We start from the raw sequence: 25813 nt of genomic DNA on the forward strand, positions 1-25813 counted from the left end.
ATCCTGACCTGAGCCAAAGGCAGGAGGCTTTAACCCACTCAGCCATCCAGGCGCCCCAATCTGTAGTGGTTCTTAAGAAGTTTATTTTATCTGCCATCATAATGAAGAAACAGAGGATAAATTTTGACAATTGCTGTAAAACTGTCACTTTGTTTTCCATGCAAGTGTCCTCCTAAACTACAGAATTACACATCAAACATAGCACTGTAACAGCTGACCTTTAATTGTATATGCACTAGCTAATTATAAGACGCCACCCATCTTTATAGTCCAGGTTAACACACATTTTCCTAGACTCCATTATATATATAAATGGATTTATTTCTAAAAGTGAAATTTAAGTAGCTTATTGTATCCACTTGCTGCTCAGAACTTCTGGTCCCGTAGAAGGCCAGACACTGTCTTCCAAGTGCCCCTCGGCATTACCAAGTAAGGCATATCTAACTCGAACACCATAACTCTTCACACAGTCATCTCAGTTGCTTTTTCACCATCATGCTTGGTCCGAGTGATTCACGGAGTCGAGGTCTAATAGTCTCAAGACTTTACAGCCATATCTCCCGCACAGATTTACTACAGACTGAGTATACATGTCTCAAACATTTTTGGTCAGCTCTGTTACCTGACAACCTACACAGCCATCTCCTAGGAACTCCATGCTGTCCCACTGACTAGGGTTTGATGCTCTCTTGAGGCCACTATTGTGGGTTTAAGGAAATCTGGCCATATGATCTTGGGCCCCTACCAATGCCTTTTTAAAACCCTTCCCACTAGTTTTTCAAACATGCTCAGGTACAACTAAAACCTGGAATTCTGATCTCATTTCAAATTGATACATGCCAGACTGTATGATTTTGACCAAACACAATGGTCAGTGTTTTCAGAGCCAAGTTTCTAAGTTGGAAGATTCCAACTTCTTCTCCAGAGGCCTATCTTATTTACCATTTCGATGCACAGTCTGCTGTTTATACAGTATAAAAGGGGAAATTCTGACAACTATCTTTTTACCCTTTCCAGAATCACATAATGTATCCATGATATCTTTGTCATTTTAACATGAGAACTCCTTTTCCTATAAATTACTTGAGCTTAACAAAAGAAAGAAAAATTTATGAATCAGAAGAAGAAAAAGTGAAAATATTGGGAGTTAGACTGCATATACATAGTTCAAAGGAAGGCCAATTATGACAACACATTTTTAATCTTTAAAATGGAAAATTGGGGCACCTGGGTGGCTCAGTCAGTTAAGCATCTGCCTTCTTCTCAGGTTATGATCCCAGGATCCTGGGATTCAGCTCTGTTCTGTAGGTAATCTGCCTCTCCCTCTCCCATTCTCTCTTCCCCGATTACTGCTCCCATGCTCGTGCTCATGCTCTCTCTCTCTCTCTCAAATAAGTAAACAAAATATTTAAAATAAATAAAGTGGAAAATTTACCCAATTTTGAAGCTATTTGTAGGAGGATAAAATAAAACCAGACAATGAAGGGCAAGGAAAAAAGAGACTATCAAAGAAGCTAAGAGGTAAAATGAGGACTAAGGTCTTCAACATGAAATCCTCTTAATAAAAATGTTAACTACCTTTTATTAACTGCTGGAAATGTATCAGGCACTCTTCCAGGCTTGCAAATACAGTATTTCCAGTATTTACAACAACGATTATTATGAATAGGCTTTGTTACTTTCCCTTTATAGATGAACTGGCTGAGTCAATGAAAGGTTAGGTGATCGCCCAAGGGTAGAACTCTGACTCAGATGGATTTTTTCCTTTGCCAATGACAATTTTCTTTCTACCATGCACTGTGTTGCCACACACTTGAGAGTAGGAGAGTAGAGAAACTCATATTTCTTTACATAATAATCCAAATAGGACAGCAGGAAGAAAAATGAAAAGGACTGAATAGTGGGAAAACAGAGTTGAGTTTTATCTCTGTGTCATTTAGCATTGTGAAAACTTATGATCTCACAGATAAGAACTACCATATGGTGTTTAAGTAATTTGACATTTGACTGCATAATGTGTTATTACCTTCCTTAAACAAACAGAATTTAAAAAAACAACAATTTAGGTTTATTTGAAAACAATATGACAATGCCAAACTGTAAAGAGTATATATCTCATGAGTTGATGACAGTACAAGTTTGCCATAATCACCCTGGGAAACAGTTATCGGTGTGACCTAGTCAAATGAAGAGGAATCATGTGATAAAATTCAGACATCCACTCCAAGAGAACACCAATACTCACTAAGAACATGTGGCATTGTTTTAATGTATAAATAAAAGTTACATGTATACACCTGCAAAGTATAAATACTGTATTTATATTCATCTGGTCTATTTTAGTGCAAATATACATGTGTGTATATATATATATATATATATATATATATATAGCTACAGATCTGTAGATATATAGTTTATCTATATAACATAAATATAGAGATAATGTGTATAAAATTAAATCATGAAAGAATACTTTGAGTATGCATCCATGTATACAAATATTAAAAATAAAGAGTAAAAAGTTAAAAATATATTGCTTAGTGATATTAACATCTTTATATAAACCTTTTAAAGAAATGCTAGAAAATGACTCGTAGCACATTCAGGATTAGTGGTTACCACTGAGAGGGGACAGGAAAGTGAAGCCATTGTGAGGGGACACTCAGGGGTCTTCAAAGGATGGGTTTATATTCGGTCTTAAGCTTGGTACTGGGTATATGGTTGTTCCTTCTATTAAATTTCTGTTATTGTTATTGTTGATACACATAGCAAGATCTAGTTTTTGAATGTGTATTTTGTGATGGTGTTGTAGAGACAAATAATAAAGCACTCCCTGGGCTTATTAGAGACATTGAAACTGCATATTTAATAATCATAGTGCCATTTACAGGGGCACCTGCTTATCGGTTTCTTAGTCCTCTAAAAATGTTCTTGGCACACAAAATCAGACTATACATGTGCAAACGAATCATTACAAAGAGAACATAATTGCTACAGGCATTTAGAAATTAAAGGAAAGGGGATATTCTGCTCATGAAGCCCTGTGCTGTCTACCAGGGCAGTTGTGCCCGTTAACCTCTCTCCTCCTGTGCCCTCCGTTCCTGGGAGAGCTGTAAGTGTGAGACGATCTGGGGTAATGAGCCGCCCCTCCCTGCACGCTAGCCATCACAGAGCCACTTTAGGACATCGATATCAGAAGTCTGGGAGAAGGGACATGGCAGGTCCTTATCAGCCACTGCAATAGGTTACGGGCAGAGCCAGCATTGTGTTGTGAGCCTATCTGAAAAGGACAGTGAGGAGAGATCACTGCCAGGACCCACAGAGCGTGATTTTATTGTTATTATTGCAATTGATATTTATATCTAGTGGGTTTCCGTATTTATTATCAGGCAAGTCTTTCTAGAACAGAGAAGTCCAATTATAAGACACCTCCCTCAGGGTGGCGAGAAAGAGACTTAGTTCCTTTATGACCTCACGTGCCACCACACTCAAAACAGTTTTAAAAGATTCAGAGTAGGGCTTTGAAAGCCATCTCCCTCTTAGTAGAAGTCATGACTAGCTTAACTCTTTCAAGTCTTGACTTAAATGTTGCCATGTCAGCCTTCCCTGACAAGTCTCTCTATAACTGCATCCTGCTTTTCCCCACTCGAAACCCACACTCCTGTTTCGCCTTCTCTACTTTAGTTTTCTCCTATTAAAGTACCCAATGGCCATGTGGTACAGGGTTCCTCTGGGAAGCAAATAAAATGTTCAAAAACGGACTGTGGTCACAGATGCACCACTTTTGAATATATTAAGCGCCACTGAGCAGTATACTTTTCAGTGGTACACACTCATTTTTGAAGTTAATTCATATGGTATGCGAAATCTTAAAAAAAAATTGTTAAAAATTTTGAACGAATGAATCTCTCCAAGGTCTAAGTTCCAAGTCTTGAAGATCATGGGGAAGTTCCTTCTCTGACACTGAAGCATCAGTGCCTTAGTGTGGACCACTATAACAAAATACAACTTACTGAGTGGCTTAAACAATAAACATTTATTTCTCACAGTTATGGTATCTAAAAAATCCAAGATCAAAGCACCAGCAGAACCAGTGTCTGGAGAGGACAGGCTTCCTGGCTTCTCCTTGTATCCTCATGTGGTGGAAAGAAAGAACAGCAGCAAGCTTTCTACTGTCTCTTCTTATAATGGCAGTAATCCTGTCACGAGGCCCCCACCCCCAGGACCTAATCACTCCACAAATCCTCACCCTGCATATGACCACGTTGGGGGTTGGGGTTTTGGGGTTTCAACGTATACATTTTGGGGGACACAAACTTCAATCCATAGCAATGAGAATTTATCGAATAGAGCTACAGCAGTGAAGGTAAGATATAGTCCAAACATGGTAGATGCTTAAAATCTAGGCTCTGAATGACTGCTGAATACTTCCAGGCCGAAATTCATATACACAGGAACCATGAAATACAGAAAGTTTAACATGTGAAGTATGGCCAAGGTAATAAAGACAGGACGGAACAGATATTCTTTTTTTTTTTTAAAGCTTTTATTTATTTATTTGACAGAGAGGAATCACAAGTAGATGGAGAGGCAGGTAGAGAGAGAGAGAGAGAGGGAAGCAGGCTCCCTGCCGAGCAGAGAGCCTGATGCGGGACTCGATCCCAGGACCCTGAGATCATGACCCGAGCCGAAGGCAGTGGCTTAACCCACTGAGCCACCCAGGCCCCCCCCCCGGAACAGATATTCTGAGATAAGACAGTAACAATGTAACAATACAGTGAAGATTTAAAGTGAGTAGATGAGTAAGTTCATTATGCAAATCGTCTCCTACACAGCAATTAAGAGATGATGTAATAATAACATCCAGAGGTACAGCGGTAATCAACACCAGTATTTTCCAGAGTTAGAATTGCATATGATCTATTAAAAAGGGAGCCTCCTTCTTAATATTCTTTAGCTCACTGTTATCAAAGAGTGAGTCATATCACCAGAACAGTCAAACTGAATCATCCACCCTACAACTGGTTCTTGAATTATGAGACAGTATTTTGAGTAGTTGCATTTTAGATCAACTCCCAAGTAGTTCCATAAAATCTGCCCTGCCTCTTACTATCTCTTCCCTCACCATTTTCTATAATTTAATCTTACAGTCAGTCACTCCTCAGATGCATTAAAGACTATAGCCGAAATGACATTTTATTAGATTTAATTTTTAAACTTTGCATGTCAGTCACTCAGCTATATCAACTGTAAGATTTCACAGGCACAAATTAGAATGAAAATCACATTTATATTTAGTAAAAATATATGTCTGAAAATACACAAGCGTTCCTCAAAAATGTATGTGTTTGCAAGAAGTAATTAGATAAATTGCTTCGGGTGAGAAAAGAAATTCTGAGGAGGTCAGATTGCAAAAGACAATCATCTGCCGAATAACCAGTGAGAAAATTGAATCTTCTTGAGAACTACCTAGAAAATTCTATATGTGAGAGCATTAAGACTGATATTATTCATGATAGAACAGGTCGGGGGAGGGGGCTGAATGACTATATCCCCCAAGAAAGTAAGGTGGAACCAAATTTTAGATGGAAATTTTATGAAGGAGACACTAAATGTGTTGCATTATACTCACTTCCTGGAAACGCACAAATATTCAGAAAAAAGAGCTTACTTGTAGATATTAGAGAGAATGGTATACTTTGTCAGATTGGTAGATTTTTTTCTGTGGCTTATAAATAATAAGTAGCATTGCCATAATCATCATTATTCTCTTCACCAGAGCTATGCCTGCCTATTCTCATCTCTATACATATTCATTACCTGGGTCACTTTGCCCAGACTCGTGGCTTTAAAGAACTCCTAAATGTACTCTCTAATTAATATCACCAGCCTACAGCTCTTCATTAGGTTCCAAATTTGTATATACTCAACTACTTTTCTAACATCTTCACTGGGGTGAAAAATAGGAATTTAAAAATTAAATTCTTAATTATAGCATCTTCCACAATCCTGCTCCTCTTAAGGCCTCCAGTGCAACTGTAATTCATGTCGTAACTCTGAGTAAAAAGGAAAAACCCCAGAATTCACCCCCAGAATTCATAAATGCTGACAGGTCTATCAACAAGTCCTATTAGCTCTACGTTTCTTCATAAATCCAGAATCTCCTATCAATCCAGTACTAACCCTTTGTCTGCCATTGTCATCTCTCACCTCAGCTAGAGCAATAGTTTCCTAACATGCCTGAAGCCTGAAAGGCAGCCCATTGCCTCCAATGTTCCATAAAGCAGCCGGAGCCAGAGTAACTTAAAAATGCAAATTAGATACTGCTTCTAACCTTTCACTAGTTTCCAGAACATTCTGTGGGTAAAATCCCAACTCAATCCCATGGTCCACCTGTAGCTGCGTGATCAGGCTCTATTTTAATCTATCTGAGCTTTTTGGGCTCACTTAACTCACTGTATTCCATTCTGATCTTGCTTTTTCTTTAACACGCTAAATTTATTCTCACCATATTTGTTATTATGTATTAAATACATGCATAAATAAACACAATCTCTCATGAATACATTTATCCATTTCTGTGGTTTGAAATATCACTAATGTATTATTTCTAAGCTTTTATTTCCATCCAGTACTTCTTTCTTAAGCTCCAGCTTATAATAATACAATTTCTTAATAAACAATTTTCTCTTGAAATCTTGTAAAAATTAACTAATCCTCGTTAATTTCCCCTTGTCTTGCCAAAAGGTCTTTGTCTTCATTTACTAGCACCATGATTAACGGTGTATGTCAGTTGACTTTATCCAACCATCTAACCATATCTTCCTCACCAATATCCTTATGTCTTGATCTGCTGTGATCCAAGCCATGCCAGGGTGATCACTCTAAAATGCAATGCACAGATTGTCACTTCCTTACAAAAACTTTCAACAGTCCTTCTTTATACTCCCCTCACCTCTGAAAATATTTAAAGACACCTAGAATAGCTAGTTGATTTGAAACATTCATTATTTAACACATAATTACTTCACTTACAATCCACCATCCATATTCCAGTTTCTTGCCATACTGAATTACCTGCATTTCTCCCAGCAAACAAGACCCATTTTGTCTTTGTAAATGTTGTCCCATATTTCAAGAAGGACATAATACTTGAAATTATTCTTGCATTTTTGACTGAGGAATTATACTGGAAGTCCTTACCATGGGTTACATGATCTACAGGATCCGTCACTTGCCTTTATTTATGCTCAGTATCACCTCTTATCTCACAATAACGTTCCTTCAGCCACACAGAAGTCCCTGAAGATGCTCTACATATGGAAACCAGAATCTTAAATAAGTCTAATCATGTTTTCTATGTATGACTTAATTATACTTAATTACTTTTATACATGACATTGTAGTGATGATGAATATACCTGTCACCAAGACACAGAACACTGCTTTGGAAATTCCTCAAGTATCACTTGTGGAAGTCAGTCAAATACTGATCGGTATCACCTCAGACTTCAACCAAAGCCAGTCAAATTTATTTTTGTTTTATATGTTAGAGCTTAGTATTCAAGCTACTGTTGATATAAATACATACATGTGTGTATACGTATTGTTGTTGTTTTTTCCTTACACTCCATGCATCTTCTGTATTCTGTTTTGTTTTATTTTTGTTATTTTGCTATTAAAATATCTATGTTTTGGGGTGCCTGGGTAGCTCATTTGGTTAAGTATTTGCCTTCAGCTCAGGTCATGATCCCAGGGTCCTGGGATTGAGTCCTGTGTTGGTCTCCCTGCTCAGTGGGGAGTTTGCTTCTCCCTCTCCCTCTGCCTGCTGCTCCCCCTGCTTGTGCTCTCTCTCTGGCAAATAAAAAAAATAAAATCTTTAAGAATATATTTATGTTTCAAGAGTTTTATTATATTAATCCAACTACCATGTTCTGTGAATTTGTTCTGCATAATTTTAAACTAAAAAATAAGTGGTTATTCTAATAAACTCTTGATATTTGGAGGGAAAAATGAGCTCAAAAGTTCAAATTAGATACTTCTTTTTTTTTTTAATTTCTTTTCAGCATAACAGTATTCATTGTTTTTGCACCACACCCAGTGCTCCATGCAATCCGTTTTCTCTCTAATACCCACCACCTGGTTCCCCCAACCTCCCACCCCCATCCCCGCTCCTTCAAAACCCTCAGATTGTTTTTCAGAGTCCATAGTCTCTCATGGTTCACCTCCCCCTCCAGTTTCCCTCAACTCCCTTCTCCTCTCCATCTCCCCATGTCCTCCATGCTATTTGTTATGCTCCACAAATAAGTGAAACCATATGATACTTGACTTTCTCTGCTTGACTTATTTCACTCAGTATAATCTCCTCCAGTCCCATCCATGTTGCTACAAGAGCTGAGTATTCGTCCTTTCTGATGGAGGCATAACACTCCATAGTGTATATGGACCTCATCTTCCTCAAGTTAGATACTTCTTTTAAAAAATATATTCAAGATGGGCCATCTGTTTTAAATTTGTATGAAACACATGAATGGGTAATGCAGAAATTTCCAAAAGGCCGATGAACATATAAAAATATGCCCAATATCATTGAATCAACAGGAAAATGCAAACACAAGAAATATTATGAGTACAAGAGTAGCTGATATTAATTTTTAAAGAAAGACTTTCAATATTAAAAATTATGAAATATGTGAACAATTAGAACTTGGACACTACCTATAAAAGTATAAAGCGGTAAAAAATAAATCACTTCAAGAAAATGTTTGGCCTTATCTACCAAAGCTAACCATAAGCCCACCCTATGACTGAACAATTCTATTCCTAAAATAAATCCAAGAGAGAATTCAGTGCATATATGCGCTCCCCACAAAATATATACAAATGTTCATAGAAGTTTTATTTACAATAGACAAAAACTAGAAATAACCAGAAATGTCCATTTACAGGAGAGTGAATACATTTTACTGTCATATATAGCAATAAAATAAACTATTTCTAGATTAAAAAAATATAGATTAAACTATTAAGTAAAAGTGCCAGAGAGACAAGATGTTGTACTTAGGATTCCATTCATATGAAATTTCAAAAACTAAAAACAGACTCAGGGTAATGATTAGACTGAGTGGAGAGATGTGTGCAGGTATTACCTGGACATGGCCATTTGGGGTACCTTCAGGGATAGAGAAGCTTCATATCATAATATGGAGTTTTTATCCATTTAACAGCTATGATGCCTCACTTAGAATTTGTGTATTTTTTACTATACATAAATGAAACCTAGATAACAGCAAACATGAACTGTTTATTATAGTAAACAAGAGAAATCATTGGGTCTTCTGTTACATAATTTTATACCACTTAATACTGAATTTTTGGGGGGCCTCCAGTTTTTACCACAAATACATGAATTTTTATTACTCTCTTGTTCACAGTATTATTAGTTAGCTAGTCAATATTTTTAAACTAAGTTGATACAGAAATATTTCTTCCAGTAATCACCAACAAATAAACTATAAATCTAAATTTATTCCATAATGCCTGGTAACAGAATTTCCTAAGGTACAAACTAAGGTTCATTCAAAATAAGGCAAATTAAAGATAAGGAAGAAATAAAGTAATATTTTGAACACAATAAGTAACAATATTTGGTGAAAAATGCAAGAAATATTATGTACAATTTTTCTCTTAACTTGTCCTTCAAGTACAATGACATTTAGATTGATTAAAAATAATTTCGAGGAGCATTTCTCACTTACAAATTAGAAAAATAAAAAAATGAAGACTCAAAATGGCTCAGAAACTGAAAGAGAACTCACCTTCTTCAAATAAATTTAAACCTCATGGTCTGAAAGGGTAAACATAAAACCTAGTATTTCAGGGTAGTGACAGGATTTGCAAATGAGACATCTTACCTGTCACTGATTCCAGTAGAAATGTGTAGGTAAGGTTTAAATTTATATATTGTATCTGCATTTGAAGGCTCTCATAAAAAATCACCACAAACTTCAGACTTAAATGATATAAACTTATTATCTTAGAATTATGGAGAGGAATAAACCTTTAAAACTAGCTGAGATGAAGTCAAGATGTTAGTAGGTCTAGTTTTCTTTTTTTGAGGCTCTAAGGAAAAGTCCATTTTCCAGCCTTTTCCAACTTTAATTTTAAATCAATTTTTTCATTTTATACTCATTATAATGAGTATTTTAAAATATATATATAATGAGTATATAATAAGTATATATACATATATATGCATGTGTGTTTATGTGAGTGTGTGTGTATGTGTGTGTCTGCACACACATATTTTTTTAAGTCATCACATTTTTATTATGTTCAGTTAGCCCCTACCTTTTAAAAGACACTGCCATTCTTTGGTTTGTGGCCCCCTTCCTCTATTTTCAAATTTGACAAACTTGTGTCTGATCATTCATCAGTCGTCACACCTCCATGAGGCTTGGAAACGTTCTCCCCTTTTAAGCCTCCCTATGATTTAATATAGAACCCATCTAAATAATCCAGAATCATCTCTCCATCAATGTCCTTATCTTTTCTCATCTGCAAAATCCTTTTTTCTAACATAACCACAGATTGTGGGGATTAAGATGTAGACATTTTAGCAGTCATTGTTTTGCCTACCATACACATATTTTGAACCGTTTGTTTAACACCTCAGTGAAAGCATATGTAAGCTATTGAATTCATGGCAGGGCTCAAGTTCAGGGTAGATACTCTGGCTGGTATATACTCTTCAGGGTATATATATATATATATACACAGAGAGAGAGAGAGAGAGAAACAAAATATATACTACTTACTATGTATGAGATATGTATATACATTATAATAAGAATATAACTTATTCTTATATACTATATAAGAATCATCCAGGTTGGATGGTATTTAAAGCCTGGAGAATGGATTATACCACCAAGGAAGGAAGTGTATATAGGAAAGAGGACCAAGGACCAAGTCCTAAGACACTATTCCATAAGAAAGTGAGCCTGAAATCAAGAGGCTGTGGTGATCCAGAAGCTAAGTGAGGACTGGCAGTCAGTATGAGAAGTGGTCTACTCTTTTATTGACGGAGATGGGATGAATACTGAGAACTGATAACAGCAGGTGGTGAAGAACTATGATATCCATTACAGGAACAGTTTCAGGGCGTTAGGGAGAAGAAAGTAGATGGAAAGTAGTCGAAGAAAACATCAGGGGCTCCTGAGTAGCTTAGTCAGTTAAGCATCTAACTCTTGATTTCATTTCAGGTCATGATCTCAGGGTCCTGGGATCGAGCCCTGGGTTGGGTTCTGCCTTCAGCGGGGAGTCTGTTTGAGATCTTATCTCTCCCTCTGACCCTCTCTCTGCTTGCGCATGTGCACGTGTGCGCTCTCTCTCTCTCTCTCTCTTAAATAAAAAATAAATATATTTTTAAGAAAAGTTAAAAAAAAAAGAGAGAAAACATGAGAGGAGAGAAACTAAATGTAATCTGTAAAAGTAGCTGTTTTAGGTGTTTTCCTGCAGAGCTGGAAGAAATCTAGTGGCCTCTGATAGGGGCATAAAAGTTATATTGTTTTATTTTATTTCACCTTTAGTTCATTTTATTTTGTAAATAAGTGAATAATAGCATCTAAACATATTGATGAAATCATTCAGGACAAATGGAAAATAATATTGAGAAAGAAGTAAAACGTTAAAACGATGTCCTTGAGTATGGAAGTGTTGGCTTTTTAAACATATGGAGAAGTCAGTCTCAGATGAGAGCTCAGAAAGTTCAGCTAGAGAAATTAGAGAGAAAACAGAAGAACTGGACATAGTGGTGGTAAGTGGCTGGATATGTTTATCTCTCACAGCGGATTTAATTTCTACAATAATATAATAGAGAAGGTGATAAGCAGCTGAAAATGAGAATGGGGAAGAAAAAATTGGAGATTTCACAAAAATAAATAAGTTGTAACACAGTTGTTAAGAGAAAAGGCAGTAACACAAAACATGCTGGATAATTACTGGGCAGGATCATGTGCCCACCTAAAATTTATGAAATTGTGTAATAATATAAAGATATACAACTTACATGTACTCCTGCATTTATACACCCATGGAATGTTGTAGTTCAGAGTGGGACCAATATATGCTTAGAATTGAAGGTGGCTACTAAAAAGAGTTAACCTTGTCTTCAGCTGCCACAGTCAGAAATGCAATTACCCAGAATACGAGAGACAATATATTTCTTTCCATTGAGTACCAAACTTTAAAAGAATAAGAGGGACGCCTGGGTGGCTCAGTTGGTTAAGCAGCTGCCTTCGGCTCAGGTCAGGATCCCAGAGTCCTGGGATAGAGTATCACTTCGGGCTCCTTGCTCGGCAGGGAGCCTGCTTCTCCCTCTGCCTCTGCCTGCCACTCTGTCTGCCTGTGCTCGCTCTCTCTCCCCTCCTCTCTCTCTGACAAATAAATAAAAACCTAAAAATAAAAAAATAAATAAAAGAATAAGAGCTTCAGCGGGAGGCAAAGAAATGCCACCATACACCTTGGGTTAATAACGAGAATAGATATTATAAGCATGGAAGCAATGGAGACATCATCTTAGGTTCAAAAGTCATGAATTAGTTCATCCTATATTCCTGTAATGTTGACAAAATTTCAAAAATAAATTTCAAGATTTATTGGGCTTAAGTGGGTAGAAGAAGAATCAATGAAACAAGATGGGATTGGGAGGGAGACAAACCATAAGTGACTCTTAATCTCACAAAACAAACTGAGGGCTGCTGGGGGAGGGGGGTTGGGAGAAGGGGGTGGGGTTATGGACATTGGGGAGGGTATGTGCTATGGTGAGTGCTGTGAAGTGTGTAAACCTGGCGATTCACAGACCTGTACCCCTGGGGATAAAAATATATATTTATAAAAAATTAAAAAAAATAAATAAATATCAAGAAATAAAATTTCAATAAATGAAATCTCAGTTGAGAAACATAGTAGATTCCAGTTAGTGAAAACAGGGATCTGGGAGTCTGCAAGAAACAACACTGGATTAGGGAAGAAAATCTCAACTCTCATCCCTGGTCTGCGATTTATGCCTTAAGGAAAGGCACCATCTCTTATTCCTTTTTGTATTTGCCCCACTAGCTTGTATGGTGTATTTTCAAATAACTAAATAAATGAAAAACTCTGAATCATTGCAACTCTGAGCCTCAGTGGGTATTCCTCCTCATTTAATAATGGGATAATCCAAATTGCTTTACCCACCTGTAGATATTTGATGAGAGCACTGCAGACGCTCAAATATTTGTACACATGTTGTTCCTAAATATAGAATCACACATTTATTCATTCTACGCTGTTTTACTTCTCTAGAAAATGACTTAGGCTCTACCTCTTAAAATCTTGATCATATTTGAGGGTCATTTGAGTAGAAATGTTTACTATTGGAGCCTACTGGATAAAATTTTAAAACTGCTAATAAGAATTTAAAACACTTGGGAAATTTCCAGAATCTCCAGTCTGGATTAGAAAATCCTTGCTTATTTGTTTTCTGTGAATGTTTTCTTTTCTTTCTTTGTTTTTCCCCCCACATCTTAAATATAATTTTCTCTTTTCTCTTTAAAAACATTAAATTACATTCTTTGTCTCCATAATGAATTTCAAGGACTGATAAGTCAAGTTTCTTTACATTCCTGAGGCCCAGATTAGGTTTAAAAGAAGATTAGATACAGATAAGTAAACAACATAAATGCAGCAATAAGTGATGTTTTGGAAACTCCATTAGTGCAAGAGACCCCTAAAGGAGCATGCACCTATTCCATGGTTCTCTGCTTATTCGTGGGTTAATGAAGAGTTTGGGAGTCCCTGATAAATAAATAAATACGCACACACACACACACATATACATATACATACATATATATGTGTGTATATATATGTATATTATATATATATTTCAATATATTCAATAAGTGTTCAATTATATACATATATATATACAAATATATGTATTTGTATATAAGAGAATATATATGTATATATTCTGATTGGCCCTGCCAATTAGAATGTTTATGGGTTTATGTCCCTCAATCAAGTGTTCTGAACCACGGAGATGGAGCAAATACAGCTTATCTGTATAATCAGTCTGTATATGTAATTTTAGTCTGTAATTTTAATGCAAAATTTACATGCTTGTTTCTGTAGTACATGTGTAGAAAGTTGATATATTATAGATATCTATTTAAATTCAATAGAATTCTGGCTAAAAGAAAGCATGATAAGAAATCACTTATAATAAAACAAATAGTTTTATTCTGGAAGAAATAAAGCAATCCTCACCGATCTTTCATTTTAGTTTATGCTTGTCTTGGAGGTTATGCAAAGGCAGCAAATAGGATAATCCCAGTTGGTCCTAGTCTCTAAGAAAGAAGACATCCTTCCACATCAGAAAAAAAATCGCCATGTCTCAAGAGTTCTATTGAATCTTTATTGCCCAGCCCCTTAATAAAACTCCTTCATAGCTCTGTCAAGATCTGCTGAATGAGTCAGTCAGGGAAAAACCAAAAAAATCTTGCTATGTAGCAAAAGTGAGAGCTGCTTTTCTCCATAAATTAGGTACATTTCACTGGAGCAAAGGGTCTTCCCTGATATTATTATTTTCTCCAAAGCAAAGGCTTGTGAGAGGTGATTATTTTCTATTTTTCATTTAGAGTTCAACAGTTCAAATATATCTCCATTAATAAAATCATCAATTAGGGTAAGATGAATTTATCTAGCTGCTTTATTACCCAAAGGGGCAATTTTCACATTAGGCCCTTGAATTAAAATATCAGTGGGAATAAAACTGGAATGAAGTATTTAAACAAAGATCTAAATCTATTTAATTTCCTTTGTGTTCATCATGAAACAGAATATTTTCCCATATGTTGAATGGAACAAACCTCAGCCATGTTTTAATTGTGCTGTTTGAGGTAGAAGTTTGATACTGTACACACATGTGGGAAAAGCATACAAAGAGGACTTGGGAATCTATGATTGCCTATCAAGTCTACTTCTGTCATTTATTAACTGGGGGAAATTGCCTACACCTCAAAGCATAGATTACATGTGATTAGGGGATAGAATACCTGACTCACAGTGTTGTTATGAAAGACACTTAGCAATTGGTGACTACTGAGAGAGTGTGGATGCTATGTGTTTCACGGAAAGAAATTGTATACTTGGGGAAAAAGTTCCAGTGGGATTTTCTAGCTCTATGAATACAAAATCTGAAAACCTGAGCCAGAATAAACTACATACACACACACACACACACATACATATATATGTATATATATATACACACACATATATTTATTCATATATATGTAACTTTTTCATAATTTCAAAACTGAATAAATGCATTGCTTGAATGGAACAAAAAACACCTGTATACCCTTTATCACTGCATTTCCACCAACGGCTAACTTTTGTGCAGTTGTCTTTATCTTAGCCCCTGTCCTCTCTCTCTCAATAACAGATAGATAAAATAGATAGTAGGCAGATGATAAATAGGTATTTATGCATGTATACACACATACTGTTTCTCTTTATACACACGTATATATACTAATGTGTGTGTGTGTGTGTATGCATGTATTATTTTGTTTTTTAAGATTTTACTTATTTATTTGACAGACAGAGGGAGCACAGGCAAGGGGAGAAAGAGAGGGTGAAGCAGGCTTCCTGCTGAGCAGGGAGCCCTGCATGGGGCTTGATCCCAAGACCCTGGGATCATGACCTGAGCTGAAGGCCGACTTATGAGCCATCCAGGCACCCATGCATATCCTTTTCTAGAGCTACTAAAGTTTAAGTTGCAGCCATCATTCACACTTAGTCTGAAATACTTCAGTGATTTCCTAAAAATAAAAATATTATCATATATTACCTCAATTGTGCAGTTGTGCAAATCAGAAATTTTAACATGTTAAAACTGAATACACTGTTACCTAAGTTACAGTTAATACTGAACTTCTCTCATGAAATATTATCATGTGTTCCAGTAATGGTCTTTATAGGAATTTACTGCTGACCAGGATCCAATCCACTGTAAATGAGGAGAAAAAAAAAAAGCTCTAGAGTTAAATGCATTTATTTCTTATATGCTTTCAAGAAAATGATAATTGATTATATTAGGTATATTTCTCAAATGCACTGAAAAATAGATTTTTGAAAAAAATGGATAAAAAAGTAAGTGCACATTTGTATGCAAATACATACATTCTAAAAATAAAAATACACACAAAATATATTTAGAAAAGTTGCTCTATTTCAGGGTTACTCTAACTGTAAAGCTTGGCATAGGTCCAATCATTTATTACTATGCATTGACAGTTAAATTATACAGCAGGATGTGTAACAGACAAGAATTCATATTTCTCACTACATCAAAACTGCAACCTAATTTCTTATTTAAAGATTGATACATGACTTGAAGTAATTATTACTTTTTAATTCTCTCATATCAGCCTGCTATGTTAGAAATTGTATGTATTAACTACAACAGATACTAACCAATTATAGGCTAGCATCACCTTCCAAGACACTAGAAGTTCTAAGATAATATTTGCTTTGGGAAAATAATGTTACAAACTACACACACACACACACACACACACACACCACCACCACCAACAATGCAGCAAATTTGTTTGCTAATTCAAAAAAGTATGGAGCAGGAATATTTCTCCTTCAAGCTTTCATAACATTTTCACATTAATTGTATTTTATGTTTTATTAATTGCCTTATTTTTAAAAACATGATTTGTACCTCATTTACTCACAGATTTAAATACAATGTTTTCATTTAGACATTTTTAAAATATGAAGTATTAAAGATTTTTTTTGACAGACAGAGATCACAAATAGTCAGAGAGGCAGACGGAGAGAGAGACAGAGACAGAGAGAAGCAGGCTCCCCATTGAGCAGGGAGCCTGATGCAGGCATCCATCCCAAGACCCTGAGATCATGACCTGAGCCAAAGGCAGAGGCTTAACCCACTGAGTCACCAGGTGCCCTTAAAATATGAGGTTTTATTTATTTTTTAAAATATTTTATTTATTTATTTGACAGACAGAGATCACAAGTAGGCAGAGAGAGAGAGAAGAGAAAGCCGACTCCCCACTGAGTAGAGAGCCCTATAACCCTGGGATCATGACCCAAACCGAAGGCAGAGGCTTTAACCCACTGAGCCATCCAGGTGCCCCAAAATATGAGGTTTTAAATAATACCACTGGTTTGCAGTCCTCTTTAAAATTAAATAGAATTTTTGATGTAATAATAACTGTTTAAAATGCATTGATTAAATGCACTTAGCTTTTCCAGGAGGAAAAACAAGCATAAACAAAAAACAACCAGCTTCAAGTTTTTATTACTTTAAGGAATTGAGGAATCTGAATTGGGCAGCTTTCTAAATTCTTTGCAATTACATCTCTGTAGACCTTGTATTAGAATTTGGATTTCTGCTTCCCAGTAGAGCTTGATACTTCTAATGTGCAATTAGAGGAAGCAAAGAAACCTTGTTTATACAAATAGAAAGCTAATGAGATGGTACAATCAATGTGAATGCATGATCATTTCAGAGCTACAACTCCACCACTTAATCTAATTCTTAACAAAGAATTAGATGCAGCCAAGTGAATATCCTGAACAAAATTAGCTTCTTTCCTGTTTGTCTTTTTATGATCTGGGCTGAAAGCTAGAACCTCATTATTAATACCCATCCCTCTTTTAAAATCATCTATTTTGTTTTCCTTAAAGTTTCATCACAGATGATTCTATATAGTGTTATTCTAATGCAGAATTTTAAGAAAATTTCCAAGTACACATTCTGAGTGCAGATAATATTTTTAGGAAATACTGTATTGCATTAAACTATGCAAGAATGAATTTTTAACCTTAAAGTCTTGTCAAGATGACTTTGCTTTCAGATATGCCCTAGCTTCAGATTTAGGATCTTAAAATAATTTTAGAAATCATGTCACCCATTCCTCAATTTATAGATCAAAGAACCAAAATATGGAATCAGGTCACTCTTCCATATAGTGTAAAAACCTTGGTCAGAAATGTAGATTCCTGGGCTCTCAGGGCACTCATTTCCACAACATGCTGACTCTCCCTGATATCTTTCCCAAGACTTAATTACTAGCATTAGTAAATTGTTTCAATTTATACAAGAAATGGGCATTTAAATAATATTTAACAAGAATTTTTCTATTGCTTTTAAATACACCTTTAAAAAAGATTTTATTTATTTGTCACAAAGAAAGAGCACAAGCAGGGGGAGCATCAGGCAGAGGGAGAATCAGGCTCCCCACTGAGCAAGGAGTCAGATGTGGGATTTGATCCCAGACCCTTGGGATCATGACCTGAGCCAAAGGCAGCCACTTAACGGACTGAGCCACCCAGGCACCCCTATTCTTTCATTTTTAGAGGATAAACTATAATACTTAATTTTCTTTTCACACATGTTTCTTTGGTTGGCTTTTGAATATGGCTGTGAAAAAAGCTGAAAAGCAGCATGGAATCCATTGCCAACATTACTCCTTCGGTTTGAGGAAAGAGAGAATAGATTTAAAATTTAAAACTTATGTTTAAGAGATACCATCGTCACCTAAAAGGACATTGTCATTTGGGGTCAAGGAAGACAAGAGCCTTAAGGGAGTAAGGTGTGGGACACCAAGACTTGATTGGGAGAGAGAGAAATTCAGAGAGACGAAGGGGGAGGGGAGAAAGGTGGCTGCCTGAAAACTTCCTGTGCAAGAATCCTGCGGATACACAGGAACCTAGGGAACGCATTTTTGTCGGAGTAAGGCATAACCAAGGAACATGAAATAAAAGGGAAGAAAGATGTCCACACCTTAACATAAGTCCTATAAAAGAAACAAGGGCATATTTTGACCAACATTTTGTTAAAAAAAAAAAAAAAAGTCAAACTGGGAAGCCTGGGTGGCTCAGTGGGTTGGGCATTACCTCCTGCCCAGGTCATGCTCTCCAAGGTCATGGGATGGAGCCCCAAGCTAGGGGCTCCCTGCTCAAGGGACTCTCCTTCTCCCTCTCTTTCTGCCCCTCCCCCTGTTCTCTCTCTCACTCTAAAATAAGTAGATATCTTAAAAAAAAAAAAAAATCAAACTCTCAGAAAATATCAGTTGACCTACTCCAATGTTTCATTTCTATAGCAATAGCATAAAGCCAAGGTATAAACAGATTATTTTAATATTGCTAATTAGCAGTATGTCTTTTAAAAAGTTCATGAAATCTGTTGTCAGCTGTTCCCTAAAGATGCAGTTCTGGCACAGGTTTCCATATCTTTGCACAGGGTAGTGTTTGTTCATATGCTGTGATCAGACTACTGGGCACAAAAGGAGAAACAACTCTGAATGCTGCCAATATTTGCATAATTATAACTAGAGAGTCACTCTTTCCCCACTGGGAGAACACACAGATTGTAAATCTCTTTACAAGGTCAGGGAAAACAATGGCAAAAAGCAATTTGGTCTTTATTCTAAAATTGACCATTTATAATCTCCTGTCCTATTAATAATAGCATGGAATTTATAATTATATTAACAATCATGAAAAAATATATTTATCTACCTGGGATCAGGTTTTTATTCTATGAATTTAGCCAGACAAATTCTAAATACACGAAAAAGAATGTATGTACAAATATGCTCATTTCAGTTTTACAGTAATAAAAAAAATGGATATGACCTAAACAAAAAATTATAGCATGTTTAACTGAACTATGAGAACCAGTTAAGTGACACAAAATAGAAGAAAAAGAAACATTTCTCAGAGAGTCATACATATCCCATACTTCTCCATCAATCATTCTATCTCATGCATAAAAATCTCACATACTGCTGATGACAACTACCTGAGTTTTAGTTTTTGCATTTTATAGTCATGGTTCTCAACGTGATTGAAGACAGTCGTGATGACAGCGTGCCTATGTCCTAAAATCCCATACTTTGTTATTTTTAGTTTACTTTTTTCATCACTGAATATTGGTATATTGGGGTCAGAAATTTCTCCTTTATGTTGCCAAAATCTACTATGAAGAACAGTAAATAATCTGTATTCTCTAAGGCAAACTACTGTTCACAAGTAAAAGTACTTATTCTGAGAATCAGTTTAGTGCCTCATACGAATGCTCACTATAATAATGCTTTGCTTCTTGTTCATAGCATTTGCTGATTCGGAATATTTGGTTAAAATGACACTTCATTACATACTTCAGTGTAATAAAATCTCCGTGGGTTTCTTTTAACTTTAGTGTATAATTCTTTTCAAGTTCTTATTTCTTTTATGTAGATTTTAGGATCATACATAAAGAGCCATGGTATGTTGTAACAATAATTGTGTTTAATTCAGTGAAGATTTAATGTTACAACATTAAATGAAGTACCATCAGATATGCCCAAATATTTTGTATTTTTTCTATAGGAACCTTGCTGAAAGAAAGCAAAAACAGATGGGGAGATAGAGAGGAGAAGGGAGTTGGGGTAAATTGGAGGGGGAGGTGAATCATGAGAGACTGTGGACTCTGAAAAACAATCTGAGGGTTTTGAAGGGGCGGCGGGGTGGGAGGTTGGGGTACCAGGTGGTGGGTATTATAGAGGGCATGGATTGCACTGGGTGTGGTGCAAAAATAATGAATACAGTTATGCTGAAAATAAAAAATACATTTAAAAAAACCTGTATTTACTTAGCTTTAGAAAATGAATTATAAAGATGTTAAAAAAAAAACAGATATGGGTAATATTTTAGTAAAAAAAGAGTGGGGTGGGGCAGAGTAAGAGAGAGAAATACAAAATTCAATTGGAACAGTGAGTCAAGGTCATTAACTATAACACATGTAAAGCATACAAAGTGAAGCGCGCTAGGCACATGAAATGCTACCAAAAGAGAATTGTTATTAGTTCCTATTATTTGAAGTTTTTGACTTTTAAGATTTATTATACCAAATTTTTAGAATAAAAAGTCAAATCTATCACATTCTTTATTTTTTCTTTTTTTCTTTTTTTTTTTTTGGTATAAAGTTGTCACTATATAATATTTGTTCAAGTAACATAATTACATATAAAACCCCAAACTAATCCAGGAATTATTCATTTTGGTCATATTTCAATATTTTAAAACTTTCTACATTTTTCTTAGCCTAGGTAATTTTTGTTACACAGCTTTGTGAACCCTTTTACAAGTCATATAAGTGACCTGAGTTTTCAGTGCCTTCATTTTTGAAGAAGGTAGAACTGTAAGGGGTAAAACTTTTTTTAATATGTTGATCAGCATATATTAACATAGTATTAACAGGCATTAACATGAAATTGGAATATTTAATAGATGTTCATATTTTGACAGTAAATTTCAAATTTTGAATTCATCTCATCTCTGTTATCTCAGCATTTGTTTATAAGCATTAATTTCTGTTATTAATAAGTGCCATATGTTTATGGTTACACTATATTCTCAACAATAGTAATAATAACCATGTGTTCCTCACACATTTCTTTCCCTTAACCACAAACAGCTGTGTAGCATTGTTGTCTCTGTTCTACTTGTGAGAAATCCAAGCAATAGACAGGTTAAATAATCTGTCTACGGTTATATGAGCAGGTTTCAAACCTAGCTAGTTCAAATGAGAATTTTAGCCACTCTGCTATGAATTTAGTAAGAACAGCTTAGATTTCATTTAAATGGATTTAACTTCAGTGTAGTTAAATAGCTACATAATATGGCAGTGTTACTCACAGAACAGCTTTTGGGGTTTTTTTTGTTTGTTTGTTTGTTTGTTTTGTTTTGTTTTGTTTTTAAACTCTCAACCTTTCCATGAAACTATGGGTAATAATACAGGGCTGAGAGAAATAAATCATAGTTCACTTCCCAACACAATCATCTACCAATCCATAGCTCCTGGCCCCATGATTAGCCCACCAAGAGGATGTCTTTCTATATTCTTCTCAACATAGCGATTGGATAAGTTTATTTTAGTCGAGCTTCTTGTAGGGAAAGCAATTTTTCTGGCTGAAAAATTTATTCCCCAAATTCTGTGGGAGAAAGATGTAAGAGAAAGCAAAGCAAACAGAGCAAAAAAGAGTGTAGAGTAGGGCCAGAAGATGGTACGACCATCAGAGAATGAAAGCCAGATCAGAAATACTGAACAGAAAGAAACGTCTAATGAGATTTACAATTGTCATATTTCAGGAAATGTATTTCATGTACTTTTTCTCTTCTTCACATTGTCAAAAGAGAAATCAACAGTAGTTTCCCTGCTTTTAATATGAGTGGACTTGTATCCTGATGCCTGTGGGAGGTGTTGAGTTACTTTAAGGTTAATAGAGGCAGGGATCAAGGGCACTCTGGATGACATTGATGTCTGGATTACACACTGAATCCACAGAAATTCAACCTGGGTTTATACGTAATTTTGCCTAAAGGAAATAAGGAAAAATGCTCTTAGACAGTCATTGTACATTATTTGAAAAATAAAAAAGAACTTAGCTCAATATAGGTCATAAATTTTAGAAATGACAAAAGGGCTGCTTTTGTATTGTAGATGAAACAATTGTTTATAACTCTTTAAAAAAATCTCTTAAAAAAAAAAAAAAGGTTTTATTTATCTGTTTGAGAGTTAGAGAGAGGAGTGCACCAGCCAGCAGAGCAGCAGAGGGAAAGGGAGAAACAGACTCATCCCTGAGCAGAGAGCCCAATGTGGAGCTCAATCCCAGGACCCTGGGATCAGGGCCTGAGCCAAAGGCAGATGCTTAACAACTGAGCCACCCAGGTGTCCCTGAAAAAATTCCATGGATATATTTTGACTTAATTCTACAGATTTTAAATGTCTAGAATTTCACTGTCACTTCACCAACTGAGCCACCCAGGCACCACTGACTGGCTTGATTTCCATAGTATTTGAATGATTCCTTCAATATCCCAAAGTTACCTTTAAAAAACACTGTGTCTTAAATATGTGTAGTTATTATACATATTATGCTAAATCATACAAATTGTTTATATATGCTCTAAACAGATTTAATTTAATAACAATGACCAAAAAGTTAACACACAGGATTTCAGATATACTCTAGGTCTTAGGGTGGAGGCCCTCAGAAGATCTTCAGAATATATCATATGAATACTGTTGTTTTTGTGCTTTATTTAATTTTTAATTTGAAATCTGTTTACAAAGATAATGGTGTCAGGAAAGAGATTTTCCTCATTCCTTTGTGTTTTGGCTTCCCATCTTCTCAGCACCATTAGGCGATGGCATTATCATCTTTTTTCTCATGCCTGTTCCACTTCCTCTCACAGGATGATTCCTGCCCGTATTTCTAATGCTTAGTCCATCCTCATCATAGTGAAAAATCCCTTAAACAAATATCCCCTTTCCAGATACATCTCTCTCCCACCTCCCCATATCCCTAAACAAAAAAAAAAAAAACACTTAGGGGATGTCTGAACTGACATAGCTTTATCAGACACACCCCTTCCACTTTTTAGAAAGGCTTCCAGACACTAACAACTAGTCATCTCATTTTGCTAAATTGCATGAAATAGACATTTTTTTTTTCTTCTCATTCTTCTTCCTGTTCCTTCTGGTGGCCTTTGACCATCTAAACTATCTACTTTTCCTGCAAAGTATTTCTCCTTGGCCCAATATTTCTGTTTTCCTCTAGCTCTCAGAGAGTTCCTTCCTGACCTTTGTTCTTCTTTCAAGCAGGGATTAAATGCTGAGAATTCTGCCAGCTAATCTTTAGGCTGTTCTCTTTTGTCAGGGACTGTCTCCTTAGACAACCTCATCATCCTCAGAAATTGACTCCATTTAAACCTCCTGCCCAGCTGTGAGTTCAAGCTCCCTGCTCAGTGGGGAATCTGCTGGAAGACTCTCTCCCTCTGCCTCTCCCCCACTCTCTCTTTCCTTAAAATAAATAAATCTTTAAAAAATTAATAAATAAACCTCCTGCCCGGGTGTCTTCTGACTTATCCTTCAATTACAAATTACACGTTACCCATCTCTACTCAGATGCCGTATAGGAATCTCAAAATCAGCATCTCAAGGACTGATCCCCTGCCAGACTTCCCAAATCTGGTATTCCTTTACATCTTTGTTCCCCTTTTACATTTCTTACTCAGAAAATGAAACCAATACAAATGTGACCATACAGGTTACATACTTGGGACTAATTCTGAAGGCCTCCTTCTGTTACCACTCATGTTTAGCCTATATGCAAGTCAGTTTTAGTTTTGTTTTGTTTTTGTTGTGTGTGTGTGTGTAATATTATTGACTTTCTATAACTTTCTTACTGTTCCTGTCTGTGGGTAGCATCAAACATTTTTTTAATCTATTTTTTTATCTGCAAAAGTCACCTAATTTGTCCTTTCTTAAATTGATGCCTTCTTGCCTTCACTATGTTCTGCAAACATCACCAAGTGTGGTATTTTCAAACACAAGTTTAGCCATACAAACTACCTGAAACTCTTTAATGACAGATAAAAATCAATGCATATATTATATATTTGCATGGATATTACACATAACATTTTATTAAAGTTACAAGAAATTAGTGGTTTTCTGTAGCTCTTCGAGGCAAACATCAAAATGTTTAGTATGACATACAAGACCTTGCATATGCTGTTGCCTGACTCCCTACATCAACTTGGACTTTAGCTAGTCATCCCGCCCGTGCACTGGGCAAATCATGCCCTCTTCTCTTCACTCCTCTACCAGGAAGCTTGCACTCATGACCCTTCTACAGAGAATGTACAAGAAAAAATTCAGAATTAAATAATAAGCACATTCTCTGCTTTCTATAGCACTTCAAGGAGGACTTTGTGTCTCTCTAAAGAAAAGAATCACAGATCTTGGCATTTTACTTAGGGCCAAATTCCCTTTAGTAGGATTTTAGCTGTGTTAACTCTGATTTCCTTTTGTGAATTATCAATGAATGATCACCCTCCATTTTCTTCTTCCATTTCTGTATTCGTGTGTGTGTGTGTGTGTGTGTGTGAGAGAGAGAGAGACAGAGAGAGAGAAAGACTTGGAAGTATATATTGATAGGAAGACGCACTGGAAACTTATTCTAAGTAGTCAGCTGCCCTGGGCAGCTTAGGGATTAATGTGAGAGTTTTGGCAACAGTTTTCACCACCGACAGTTAGGAATAAGCACCTAACAGTGATGTGTTGTAGCCCCACTGGGTTCTTTCCATCCACTTTCTGAAACTTGAAGCTGTGTGGGTTCAGAATGATCTGATCTGCATTACCGTGATCTCAGCTCTAAAGATCTGATACTTTATAATTAGGTGACCATGAACAATTATGTTCTGAGTTGTCCAGAATGAACAGACTTTTATCAACACCTCTAACTTGATGATTAAAAGCTCCCTAGAAATGTAAGAAACTATTTACCTATTTGTTCTGAAGATCTGAAGTATAGTCCAAAGACAGTATGTCCCAGGCTTGATGTAAATATTGACAATAAACACTGTCAGGAATCTACTTCATTTGCTTTTACTTCTTTTCCCATTCAATGTACCTTCACATATGAATGTATCAGGAAATTAGGAAGAAATTCACTTAATATCAAAATGATTATTTCTTCGTGTGTATTATAAGAAAAGAGAATATTTAGACTATATTAAGAAAAAATATTCTAATTTCTCAAATCAGACAGGGGTTTTAAACATCCATAAAAATTCAGCAAATATGGAAACTCACTACTTTGTCATTTTTTTCACAAAAATGTAACATTCTCCCCTTTTGCCCCCATTTGAATTCTGCTATTTAGTCTAATTA

The sequence above is a fragment of the Mustela putorius genome, unplaced genomic scaffold (genome assembly GCF_011764305.1).
Source record: "Mustela putorius furo isolate JIRA1106 unplaced genomic scaffold, ASM1176430v1.1 tig00000589_pilon_pilon_pilon, whole genome shotgun sequence".
Lineage (NCBI taxonomy): Eukaryota > Metazoa > Chordata > Mammalia > Carnivora > Mustelidae > Mustela > Mustela putorius.